The following is a 13556-nucleotide window of genomic DNA, read 5'->3' on the forward strand; positions in this document are numbered from 1 at the left end:
GTGTGTGCGCGCGTGTGCGTGTGCGTGCATGTGTACTTGTGTGGGGGTAGGAGACATTGAAGTTTGAAGACATCATATCTGCGCATTAAATGTGATTTTCAATTACCATAACCAGTTGTGTTCTGTTATAGCTGATCCTGGATGGTGTGTACAGTATGTGACATCTCTGTGTGTTTGTGTATTTTATGGTGTGTACATTATGAGTGTTTGTGTATTTAATGGTGTGTACAGTATTGTGTGTGTGTATTTAATGTGTCTTCAGAAGCTCCTGACTCCATGATCTACACCAAACGCCCTGTTGAAGTGGGAGTGTCCAACGTTCTCATCTGTCATGTGACTGGTTTCTATCCTGCACCAGTGACCATCACATGGACCAGGAACAACCTCAACCTGACCCCTGACATCACCACCACCGTCCCATATCTCAAAGATGATGGAACCTTCTACCAGTTCTCCAGTGTGAGGTTCACACCAGAGCAGGGAGACATCTACGGCTGTACAGTCAACCACCAGTCACTGCCTGCACCTGAGACCAGGATATGGGGTAAGATCTTCACCAGGGGCGTACCAACCGGGGAGGTCACATACGTTTCGTCCCCCGTGGGCTGCGGACCACCAGTTAGGCCGCCGCGACGCTAGATTCCAAAAAAGGAGAGGAAAAAAGTCTCAAATGGGGCCGGCACTAGGACCACGCAGACGCTGGAAGAGGCTGCGGTCAGCCCTGCAGGCCGGGTTGAGCTGGGTCAAGAAATGTCAAGTGTCCTTCCCTATGCTCTTCGGCCAAATTGGTCCATGTCATGTAATTCTAATTAAAGGACAACTTTGTTTTTTTACAACAAGGGTTCATATTTTAGATTGTAATTAGAGAAAAGAAAAAGTGAGTGTTAAAATGTTTCCATTTGCTTCGTTCTATTGTTCTATTGTCTATTTTGTTTACCGTGCTAAAATGTGGGGCATGTGTACGCATGGGGCCATGCGTACAAGTGGCTAAATATGTCTTTTTAGACACAATAAGCCAGCAGTTTCTTTATTGCTATTTACAGTTACACTTCTAGCCCCCATAAGTCACATCCAACCATGAAAGGTTGCGTTGTATCTTTGGAATGGGCTTATTCTGTGTAAAATGACATATTTAGCCACTTGTACGCATGCCCCCACCACTGAAATAAGAATCTCTAAAACAATAGTAAGAAGTCAGTTAAATCATTTTAACACTCATCTTTTATATTCTTTAATTACAATCTAAAATATGAACCCATGTTGTAAAAAGCTAAAGTTGTCCTTTAAGTCCATTACTTCCTGTAAGTAGAGTTAAAAATAAAACCAGTTGCCTAATCATATTACGGGAGTAGCCTATCTTATTTTGAAATCCACCATTTTGAGAGGAAGTGCTTCTGCTTGTTAGTTATTGGCTACTTGGTGCAGCCAGTATGCAGCTCAATCATGTAAACATGACTCACGTGTGGACCAGTGTGGATTACAAGCTTTTGACTAAACTAAAGTTCATATTATGATATGAGAACAATGCTCCTTTGACTTAAACAACGTACACCCTTTGAAAGTTTGTTAAACTTTGCACGGCCGCAGCAGATTGGGTAAGGAGCTGGTTAATTACCTTCTGCTGGTTGGCTGTTGTTGTGCTGCTGTGATGAGAGCATAGATTGTAGAAAATATGTTATATGTTGAGAGGCGCGGTGCGCCAGCGACTAGGCTATACTCGATCCTCATCTCTCTGTGATACAGTAGTAGTTGTGCTCCGTGTGTACAATCATATACAGGAGTGTTATCAATTAAAATAAGCATGCATGTCGTCACTCGTCATGTAATTAACGGTTCATTGCTTTTAAAGGTTCGAAAGATATTTTGTATGGCTCTGTTGCACTGCACTGTTAGTCTATGTGCTCTAAATCAGTGCTGAAAGTTTCTCCTCCATTCTGTTTTTGCACAGTTGAAATTGGCTGCCTTAAAAATCCACATTCAAAGACGTATTTGACATGTATTTAATGGCTGGGCTGGCTGGGCTGGGCTGTGAAAACTGATGCTGTGTTGGGGCAGGTTGACTGGGCCAGAATATTTAAATGTGTGGGGGCCCGCGGTCCATAAAAACCCTGACCCGCGCATCACTAGTGTATGTGTGTAGTGTGCACGTATGTACATGCTGCATATAGTGTATATGTGTAGTGTAACAACTCATTGTTACACACCAGAACCGACCTGGAAATGCACACAGAAACCCAAAACAAACTGAATTTTCGGCCGATCCGAACAGCATTTTTCGGGGGGCGCCTGCGCCTCCCACGAATCATACTGAACTAGGCCGTTGTGGGTTGGGCCGGTCCAAATAGGACCCCCCCACCTGGGAACCTAACCGTACGCCAATGATCTTCACAATTAGAAGTTCAAAGAATAAAAGTACCAGACCAACCAAATGTGTACTGTACTGTACTCTAATATGTACTGTATGCCACAGTCATAATCGAAGATCCACAAGTTCACAACGCTTCGCCTCACAACATGTAATCTGCAATCTTTTATTTTTTGTAAAAACTATTTCCGTCCATACTTTGGTGCAGATCAGAGCAACAGGTGGCAGGTCTGCATGTTACGTTAGTGACGTCCACCTAGCCCACCGCCCGCCCGCCTGCCGTCGGTTGACCCACTGGACAATTGTAATATAGGGATTTAGACATACAATGTTTCTTTTAGGTTTTGGACTCACTAAACCACACATAATCTGTGCAATGTCACAGAAATTAGTTATACAAATCCATACCTGTTCGATGTTATGAGCACCCAAAGTGCAGATTTTGGGTTATGCACTGTGCACACCCCGAAGGTACTTGGTACCTGCACGACACGTACTATAGTTGATCAGACTGTCTGCTCATGGTAATAATCATTGCTCACTCACTCACACAGGGATTGTGGGGATATGCACACACATACACACAAACACAGTTCAGGTTCACACGTTATGTGATATATATTGCCGAAATGGAACCGAGGGACGAGGGAATTTGGACTGAACCGAATGGCCCCGAATGGCCCTGAGAAAAATACACATTTTCTAGCCCCGGCCCGAAATGGAGCCGAAAGTGATTGGATCCGACCCTAAAATGGAACCGGGGAAACAGACCCGATCTGGCAAGGTCTTTTGCCCGAACTGTGTCCGATGCTTTATATAATGCTTATTTTTTTACCTTTATTTTGTATTAGACTAATAGCCTAGACACTAGGGCAGGTGAGGTGAGGGACCGAGAGGTGAGAGCTAATGCGGGGGGTTGTGTGCGCCGTGCATCATGCAGGACAGTTAGATGTTCAGCTCAGTCCACAACAAACACCAACCTGTCCAGTGAGAGTGTTACTGTCCAGTCAGTGTCCACCGACGTTTTGCAGACTTTATATCGCCCGTCCCCGCAGACAGGGCCGGTTCTAGGATTCTGGTGGCCCTAAGCTAGATTTATTTTGGTGGCCCCCCAAAATCAGGGGTGAAAGTGGCTTGAAGTTCTTGGCGGAACTCCCAGAGATGAAAATCAGGGACACCTCTTGGCCGCGGCTGAATAAAAATCATAATGAAATCTGAAAATGAATGATAGTGATCCAATCATTTTGATAGTTTAATCTGTTAAAAAGACTGTCAAAAGAACCTACAGTGGCAAGTCCACACTTTTGAGTTTTACTTGCATAATATCCTATGTAAACCACACTTCACACCCAAATATGTCTGAGAAACGTTAACATTTCCTTCTTCTGCTGCGTGTTTTTAAAAGTGTCGCGAGTAGCCTACTGAAAACTTAATTTTATATTTTCATGCCCTGTGGTTTTAACAAGAAACATGGAGACTGCCATGCTCAACTAAAACGTTTTCAGACATCAGGATGAGAAAGCAAAGCAACCTAACCTACAGACATTGTATTGAATGAGAGCAGGGTGGAGAGCAACTGTGGTTCAACAAGACTGTCATTGATTTTTTTATTATGCATTGTAATTTTGTATTTACATGTTTTATAGGATATTTGTACGTATGTTTCTTCCAACATCAGCTAATGGGAAGCCATTATATCCCCTATATTGTGCACCAGCACCCAATGGAGGCAATGCATGCTACACAGGTCACAGGTTAAACTGCATGCTACACACGGACTAGGGAGTCAGTCGCTGCCAATGAAATTAGTGCTGAATTGTCAGATGTCATGGAAGCTGTGAAGAAGCTGTGAAGAACACACTGCTCTACTTCACCATTCTGAGGCTTGATGGATTTGACATTGTCACACATTTTTAAGTTATGTATCTAGTCAGGAGTTTTTACTTCTCCAAATTAAAGTTGTGTATCTAGTCAGGAGTTTTTACTTCTCCAAATTAACTGCACAGAGCTAGCTGACAATTTCAATGATGATGTCTGGGTTGTGAGCTGCACTGAATGTTAAGGTTCTATGCAAGACTACAATGCAAGAACCATTCACGTCTCTGTATGACAGAATGGAAAGCATTCCAGGAAAAACGAATATACAGTATGGGGTCCCTGCTTCATCATCAGCTAATAGGTCCTTGGCCAGAAAGACATTGAAGACTCCTTATCTACATAAAAGCAGAAATACTTCATCCAGGGCAGGTGCACAAACCTATCCATATTGTATATCCAGGGCCAAAAATCTTTAGGGGGGTCAAACTCCCCAAAATGCATAGAAAACTGCATGTTGGCACAGTTATACCTAACACTCCCAGCACAACCTCTGATGTGGCCTCTCTAGTGGTTGTGGCCCTAAGCGACCGCTTATATTGCTTATAGCAGAAACCGGCCCTGCCCGCAGATGATGTCCAGAAACATGCTCCATATAGGCTAAATGACGTCTAACCTCCATCTTCCAGGTGGCCTGGGAATTCTTTTTGCCGTTCTTTGACAAATTGTTCATGTGCCTGATTGTTTGTGGAAAGAAGTTTTTTTGTAGTCTTTTGTTACTTGTTAGTAGCATAAAGTGTATTCCTTTGACTCGGTGTGTAGCACAACAGTTAAACACACACACGCACATGCACATGCACACAGGAGTACATCCTATAGCCTGAGGGGCCGTAACCGTGACAACAGACACCGTGCGGGGCTGCACATGTGCAATAACGCCGAAAACTGTGGTCTATAGAGTAAAACAGAGTTTCAAACAGTGTGTGTGTGTGTGTGTTTCTCTCCAGATGTGGACTATGACCTTCGAGCTCCACCCAGGCTACCCAGCATGGGTCCAGATGTGTTCTGTGGGGTGGGGCTGACCCTGGGATTGCTGGGGGTTGCCATGGGAACCTTCTTCCTCATCAAAGCAAACCAATGCAACTAAAATGATTCAAACAGAGATAAAGTTGTTTACCCTTTTGCTGTCCCCCCCCCCCCCCCCATGTGGACCTCATGGAGAGACAGAGTATCCACCTATTTTAAGTTGATGAGACTGTCTGAGTCTCATCAACAACTGGCTGCCCTGCAGGTGAAATGAGAATCCAGCAACCTAACTGAAAAAAAAATAAAAAAAAATGCTTATAGTCAGGTCCGCAAAAGGTTTTTAATCATTTAGACCAGGGGTGGGCAACTTTGATGATGGCGAGGGCCACTATATCGTCACCTTCACTCCAGGGGGCCACATTGTATATTGCTATGTCCTACTTTGTCATTATCAAGTATCTCATACAAAAGAAGCAAAATTAGCTTGTAGATCGGCTATTTTTGCTTCTTTTGAATTGGAATCTGGATACATTTTTTGTTCTTTTTTAATTGGAATCCTGAAATGTAACATTTTGATTTAATTTCAAACGCATTTAGTTATATACTAATGTTAACTTTATGAACCTAAATAAAAAAAACAATGGACATAAAAAAAAAATACATTTTAATACTACTATAAGCAGGCATTGACACTAAGGCTTGCCCACCTGCCCTCGGCAGGTAAATAAAACGTCAGGGCAGGTGAGGATGCCTTTCAGGTTGCCCGACAGGGCAAGTGCTCATTTGAGAGGGGACACAAATGTCTATAAACACAACACGAGATATCTGTCTAAACACCTGAACGTGGCCAGTGTGATGTGTCTTCTGGTCTGTGGAATGTAAAATAAGAGCACTATTTACCTATAATGTGCTGTTTTTACTGTTGCTACATTTAAAAATATAAAATAACAAGTGTGAAACCATAGACATATTCAAGTATTTGGTATTTGGATTTGGAGGTATTGAGGTATGACATTTTATCGCACAGCCCCAGAAAGTAAAGAAATAAGTGTTAAATTGAGCGGTAATTAAAATCGTACCTATCATTTTATAATGGACAATTAACTTTTCGGGCAAGTGGGCATTACCTTCGGGCAAGTAGAACATGACCTGTACTTGCCCGATGGGCAAGTGCCTCTGAGACCTTAGTGTCAACCCCTGTATAAGCTTAAGCTACTAATTAAGATACTAATATAGACTGATGGAATTAAAGCAGGTCATGGTTGTAATTGGAACAGCTGAAATCAATAATATATCAGTATTCCAGTATTAACCAGTGGGCCGCATTAAGTGAAGGTGGGGGCCGCATGTGGCCCCCGGGCCGCCAGTTGCCCATGTATGGTTTAGACCTTTCGGCCACACGGAGCCAGCATTTTGGGTGCCCGACCGGTTCCCAGTGAATGAATTAATCTGAAGACGTTACCATCGCATTATCTCTGTGTGTACAACTCGCATATCTTCTGAATACGATGACATTTTAGCCCAACACTCCCCCCCAAACACAGAAGGAGTGTGTTTTCTTCATTTAGGTGGCTGAATCTCATCATCACATTCTGTTCTGCCTTGTTGTGTTGAAGACCTGCTTCAGTTTGTGTACTTTGTCGGTTTATTGTAGTTGAAGGTGACGTTTTTCTCTCTGTCAGACAATTGTTTGTTTGTACCTTATCAGTAAAAGAGTTTTCAGTTTGCCAACTTCCTTGTTTTTGAGTGTTTTCTGAACTTTGGGGTCCAACTATTTCCCCCCAGGAGTGAGAGTGTGACAAAACCGTTCTATTAGCACCTTTTTATATATTAACAGGCCTTTAGATTGTTTTGTTTATCAAAATATTTTCAGGGTTGTATTTGGTGAAATTTTAAACTAGAAATTTGCTTTGGTTTTATTAAGCCATGTGCAGCACCAACCTGCTCATCAGGAACAGTTAGGGTTCAGTGTCTTGCTCAAGGACTCTTTGATACACCGCCAGGAGGAGCCGGAATTGAACCGGGAAACATCTGCTCTACTTCCTGATCCTGAGACACTGACAGGAGAGGAAATATAACAATCACTCTCAGTTTTTCACAGTAAATACATGACATAATACAGTAAATACATAACAGTAAATACATAACTGTAAATACATAACATAGTAAATATATGTTATAGTAATAAATACTGTATAAATGTCAAATGTAGGCCTATTTAACATTTAAATTCAATTCATCTGAGTAGTTCTGCAATCATTTTGGTTTGATGTCTGCCTGGTAACAAGTGATGAGAGTGAATCGTGTCTTTTAATTGGTTGTTGTGGAGTAGACACCATTAAACAAGCGACATAGTGTTCAGTTCCATCAGAATGTCAAATGATCAACACTTCAACTAAACTCTGAAACATCTCAACTCATCAACACTTCATCTAAACTCTGAAACATCTCAACTCATCATGACTTCATCTAATCTCTGGCTCTGGTGTTTCATCTGTTTCCATCGAGCAGGTAAACTTGATTTATTTAATTGTGTGCTCGCACACTTTAGATATTGTCATTATTTATCTATCAGTCAGTCAGACAGACAGACAGTTCTCCTCAAAACTTGGGCACCTTTCTACTCCTACATACTTAGACAGAAAATGAAAATAAAATCAATGTGTTCAGCTTACTGTGGCGACGCGTGCTATTATTTTTTACAACAATTGGCCAAATGGTGGCGCTGTAGGAAGCCTTCGGAAGTGCAAACTTTGAACAGGTAGAGCTCATGCTCTGTTTGAGGTACAGCCATGAAACCTGTATACACGTATGCGTCTCCTTATGCCGAACAACTTTTACGCTCTGACTTTTGACCTCTGACCTTTAGTTCTCCCACCATTTTGAATTATATGAAAAACAGTAAAAATCTATCTCCTCCTGGGACACAAAACTTTTTTTTACATGAACTTTGGACCAATACGGTTAAACTGATCGACCAGATTTTTGTGAAACATTATTTTTAATAATTCACAGAATATTGCAGTTTTACGCAAATTATTCTTTTGCCTCTAAATCAGACATGCAAAGTTACATATTCATGGCATTTGGCAAAGATGTAGAGGGTTAGTCAAAATATCACTGAAACCAATCTTATTCCAATTGGCCAAAGGGGGGCGCTATACGAAGCGTTTGAAAATGTAAACTTCAAACGTAAACGGGCATAAGTCATGACTCGTTTTGTTTGAAGACATGCAACTTGCTTACACGCGTGCTTTGACTCAAGCGGAAGACATCTGTGTCTTTGTTAAGTAAGCTCCGCCCTTAGATTTTGAGCAGTTTGTAAAACGCTTAAACCCGCTTTTATTCTGGAATTTGCCCGTCACGTGCACACAACTTTTTTTAAATGAACTTTGGACCAATATCTAAAGATCTGTCAGATCGGATTTTTTTCTTTAATTGAAACATGCTTTTTTAATAATTCAATGAATATTGCAGTTTTATGCAAATTATTCTTCTGCCTCTAAATCATACATCTAAATTAACATGTTCATGGCATTTGGCAAAGATGTAGAGGGTTAGTCCAAATATCACTAAAACCAATCTTACCCCAATTGGCCAAAGGGGGGCGCTATATCATTTTGAGCAGTTTGTGAAACGCTTAAACACGTTTTTATTCTGGGATTTTTTTATTTTATTTTTTAGCAATTTGCATGAAACATTCTACACACAATCTAAGGACCTGTATCTAACATGCCTATGAAGTGCACACAAAAAAAGAATTATGATAATAATAATAAATATAGCTGCAAGCAGCGATAAAGTGGCCAAAAACACCTCAAATCATGAACACAGCCTGCGATGTGCGTGAAATCTTGCAAGCACTTTCCCACTAGGTCAAAGAACAGATGCCACCCTTCTCACATTGGCCTGTTATAGCGCCACCAGTGGGTCAACTTTTGCATAACACATTTTTGGAACAAAATGCCTCAAATCATGCATGCAGCGTCTGATTGCGTCAGTAATGTCAAAGAGAGGACTGCCTGCGATCTTGACATTTTGTACTTTTATAGCCATTATTTTCTGGCTTGAAGCGAGCCCACAATTGTTTCGAAGGAACAATATTTTCTAGTTACATAATAATTCACACATCAAATCTGTGTTGACATTATAGAGAAAATATTCATGTGTATTGATGACATTGTAATGTTCTGTTTCCAGATGGATTTCCATGGTATGATGCTGCTCGCTGTGTGTTCAACTCCACTGACCTGAAGGACATACAGCTCATCTACTCAAGGCATTTATATAAACGAGAGTTCCTCAGGTTTGACAGCAGGGTGGGTCAGTTTGTTGGTGCCACTGAGTTTGGTGTGAAGGAGGCAGAGCGCATGAATAAAGATCCTATAGAGATGGCTTACCAGAAATCACGTCTAGAGTCCTGCAAACGCCACGCTGGGAATTACTACTCTGCTGTTCTGAAGAAGACAGGTGAGCTGATCTCAGACTAGCACTAAACACTCAATCACCTCATAAACATTAACATGACATCATTATAAATCATTCATATTCAGAGATGATTAATGTTGCCAACGTGATTATAAAACATCTATGTTTGTATTGTATTTATTTATCTATCAGGGACAATGCACATTAATCAACACGTCAGTTTTCACATCAATGTAAATGGGCCAGAGTTTAGCCAGAAGTCTAATTTACATGGAGTCTGACAAAAGGCTTAAATGATTCATACAATAAAATGAATATGATGAGAGTTTGGAGATTTAAGTTAATCTGAGAAATGAACCAACGTGTTACGTGTAATAAATAATGAAATAGTGTAATATTGTATACATTACTGATGTATTTATTATCAACCTGTTGTTCCAGTGGTGCCCTTTGTGATACTGGCCTCAGAGACGCCCCCTGGTGGTGGTAAACACACTCACATGCTGAGGTGCAGCAGCTATGAGTTCTACCCTAAACGGATCCTGGTGACCTGGCTGAGAGGAGAAGAAGAAATCACCTCTGGTGTGACCTCTACTGATCTGCTGCCTGATGGAGACTGGTACTACCAGTACCACTCCTACCTGGAGTACACACCCAGGTACACACCTAATAGACACCTACACATAGAAATACACACCTCTACTGGTACTACCAGTACCACTCCTACCTGGAGTACACACCCAGGTACACACCTAATAGACACCTACACATAGAAATACACACCTCTACTGGTACTACCAGTACCACTCCTACCTGGAGTACACACCCAGGTACACACCTAATAGACACCTACACATAGAAATACACACCTCTACTGGTACTACCAGTACCACTCCTACCTGGTGTACACACCCAGGCACACACCTAATAGACACCTACATATAGAAATACACACTGTAATATTAATGACCTTAATTCAGTAATTCATTTATATTAACATCATCTTATATAGGCATACTTTAGACCTGTTTGATCACCACATCATATTATTGTTCCAATGACAATGATAGTAGATCTACAAGCATACAAGGGCATCATAGAAAAGCATCCAACCAGAGCCCTCTATAATAGACAAATCTTTGTTTATATCAAATAAGCCACTGTAAACTATATCTCTGCAGTCCGAATTATACAAGTTTTTAAAGCCACACAACACTGCCTCATCAATGTTGGTACGTTGACTTTATACGTTGTCACATACTGGAATGTGTCCTTATATTATCATCACTTTACCCTGGAGTTAGGAGGTTTTTATATTATCATCACTTTACCCAAACACAGCTCAATGGAGTAAAGAGGTTTTTATATTATCATCACTTTACCCAAACACAGCTCAATGGAGTTAGGAGGTTTTTTATATTATCATCACTTTACCCAAACACAGCTCAATGGAGTTAGGAGGTTTTGACCATTAACTCTTTTACTGCCACAGAATTGAACAAAAAGCTCAATCCACTGCCAGCTAAATTGAGAATTGTCGCTCATCTTTGAAGGCCTACTGGAGAAATTTGGTTTCGACTATAAAGACAACAATTATATGGCAACGAAGAATAGAATGTCTACTTTGCAACAGAAAAAGATTTCGAGTTTTTATCTTGTTCTGTTCATTAGCTAGAAGCTGCAGAATGTGGCCTAAAAACAGCTCTTTGAGAACATAAAGCTGAGAAAAATGCATTTTTGTGAAGAATACATTTTCAGGCAGAAATCTCTCTTTAGCCTTTTATTGTTGGCTTCAGTAACATCACACCTATGATCAGTGGTTGTTTACAAACAAATTCAAAAAAATAAAAACAAGAAAAAGTGTCTTTTTACACACTTTTAGTGTGTAAGAGAAGTAAGAGCAGTAGTAAGAGCAGTGCAGAACATTGACACAGTGACATGAGCTTCAGCCTGAATCCTGCTTCAGCTTTCAGGGTTCTCTTTATCTCACTGTGACACTACTGTGACACTACATGTCTACAGTACAGAGTGTATATGTGTGTGTGCGTGCGTGCGTGCGTGCGTGCGTGCGTGTGTGTCATTCAGCCTGCACAGGGCCTGGGGCTCCATTCTGTTTCACTCCAGCCAGGCTCCTCCGGAAGGGCTCCACCGGGTCTGCTGAACTCGTACACGAGCCCATGGTCGATCTGTAAATTATACAAATACATAATTACTATAAAATACATGAAAAATAGTACACCTTCAAGCTCACAACGCGTCACAGCAGAATGCGTGGAGGTTGGGGGCCTACTATTTTCATCAAAAGGCCGTTTTAGAAATGTCAACCCCTGCCTCTCTAACATTCTATGCACTTCCTGCTTACCACACAAATATATATATATATATATATATATATATATATATATATATATATATATAGTAATTATGTAAAAACAGCATTCATGGTCTGGAGAGGGCACTTTTTACAGATGGATAAAAGGGCAGGGGCTCAAGCCCCCTTTGATGTCTATGTGAGCATGTGCATGGTGCTAAGTCTGATTTACAGAAAAAAGTTTGTTTTTCCACGATGTGGAAATGAAGAAGTAGGCTCATCATCATCGTCGACTCATCATCTAAAATCATAGCCAGGAAAATATCAAATAGTTTATATCTAAACAAATCAATTTACAATTTTGACATTTAGCAAATGACTTACAATAAGTTCATATATAACATAAAATGCAGTTATAGTAAATAGTTACCATGCATTTACTGTCACAGTGAAATTCCCTTTATACCCTGTATACCTATATAAAATGTCACAATGCAACATAGCTCTGTTTACACAAAGCTGTACTCCCTCCAACTGTATATATGTTCCCCATTTTCAACAGTTTTTATTTGTAACACTTGCTTTGGCAATGTAAACGTATGTTTTCTCATGCCAATAAAGCTCCTTTGAATTGAACTGAAAAGCTACATCATCAGCTACTGATGATGATGATGATGATGATGATGACGATAAAAAGAAACCTCTCCCTCTCTCTCACACACATCGTACGCACGCACACACAAACTAAGCCAATAAATCCTAAATTCCCATCAAATAATCCTAGTAGGCTGTGCAGTGCACGTACACTACACGCGGTACGTGCACGCGCGTGATAGGAACTCCACGTGTGTCCTGAGTAGCGACAAAAACAAACCAAGCACGTGGATCCTAACTGCTTGGATCAAGTTACTGATCCGGTCCGGATACGGAAACATTTCTTGCATGTATGTGTACGTGTAAATAGCCGGATGCAGTAGGCGGGCTCTAGACCGGATCCCAATGTCGGAGTGGCAACACGTCGCAATGGAAAACCGTTACCCTATCTCACTGATCACTGACCATCCCCCCATCCCAGGCTTCCAGTTCCACACGGATGCTCTGTTATCACACAGTATACAACTATATACAGTATACAACTATACAATACATACATGCACTGGATTGGAAGTCTTACTTTGGACAGTAGAATCGTGGCCTCTGTTCTCCGAGGGGTCTCTACGCGGAAGCCATTCTTCATTGGCCAAATCGCCCAGTTCGTCTGTCTCTTCGCGGCGGTGGCGGCGGTACATGGGTCTCTGCTGCTGCGGCGATGTGAGCCCCCGGGCGGGGGGATCCATCCTACACGGGGGTCGAGCTCCGTCGGGATCGGTTTCCACAATATCACGAGGCTCTTGATCCACTTCTGGACCCCGGTTCTTCGCGACTGGCACCATCTTCAATCTTTTTATCTTCAATACCAACGGCTACAGAGATCTTTTTCTCTTCTTCATCATCATCATCATCATGATCATCATCACGACCACCACCACCATTCGTGGGCGCTGCCTGGTCCTGAGTCACCAACGCGGGTAGGTTTGTAATCCTAATTCTAACAAAGTTTGTTTCTATCCG

This window comes from Nannobrachium achirus (assembly GCF_963921795.1).
Source record: "Nannobrachium achirus genome assembly, chromosome: 9".
NCBI classification, from domain to species: domain Eukaryota; kingdom Metazoa; phylum Chordata; class Actinopteri; order Myctophiformes; family Myctophidae; genus Nannobrachium; species Nannobrachium achirus.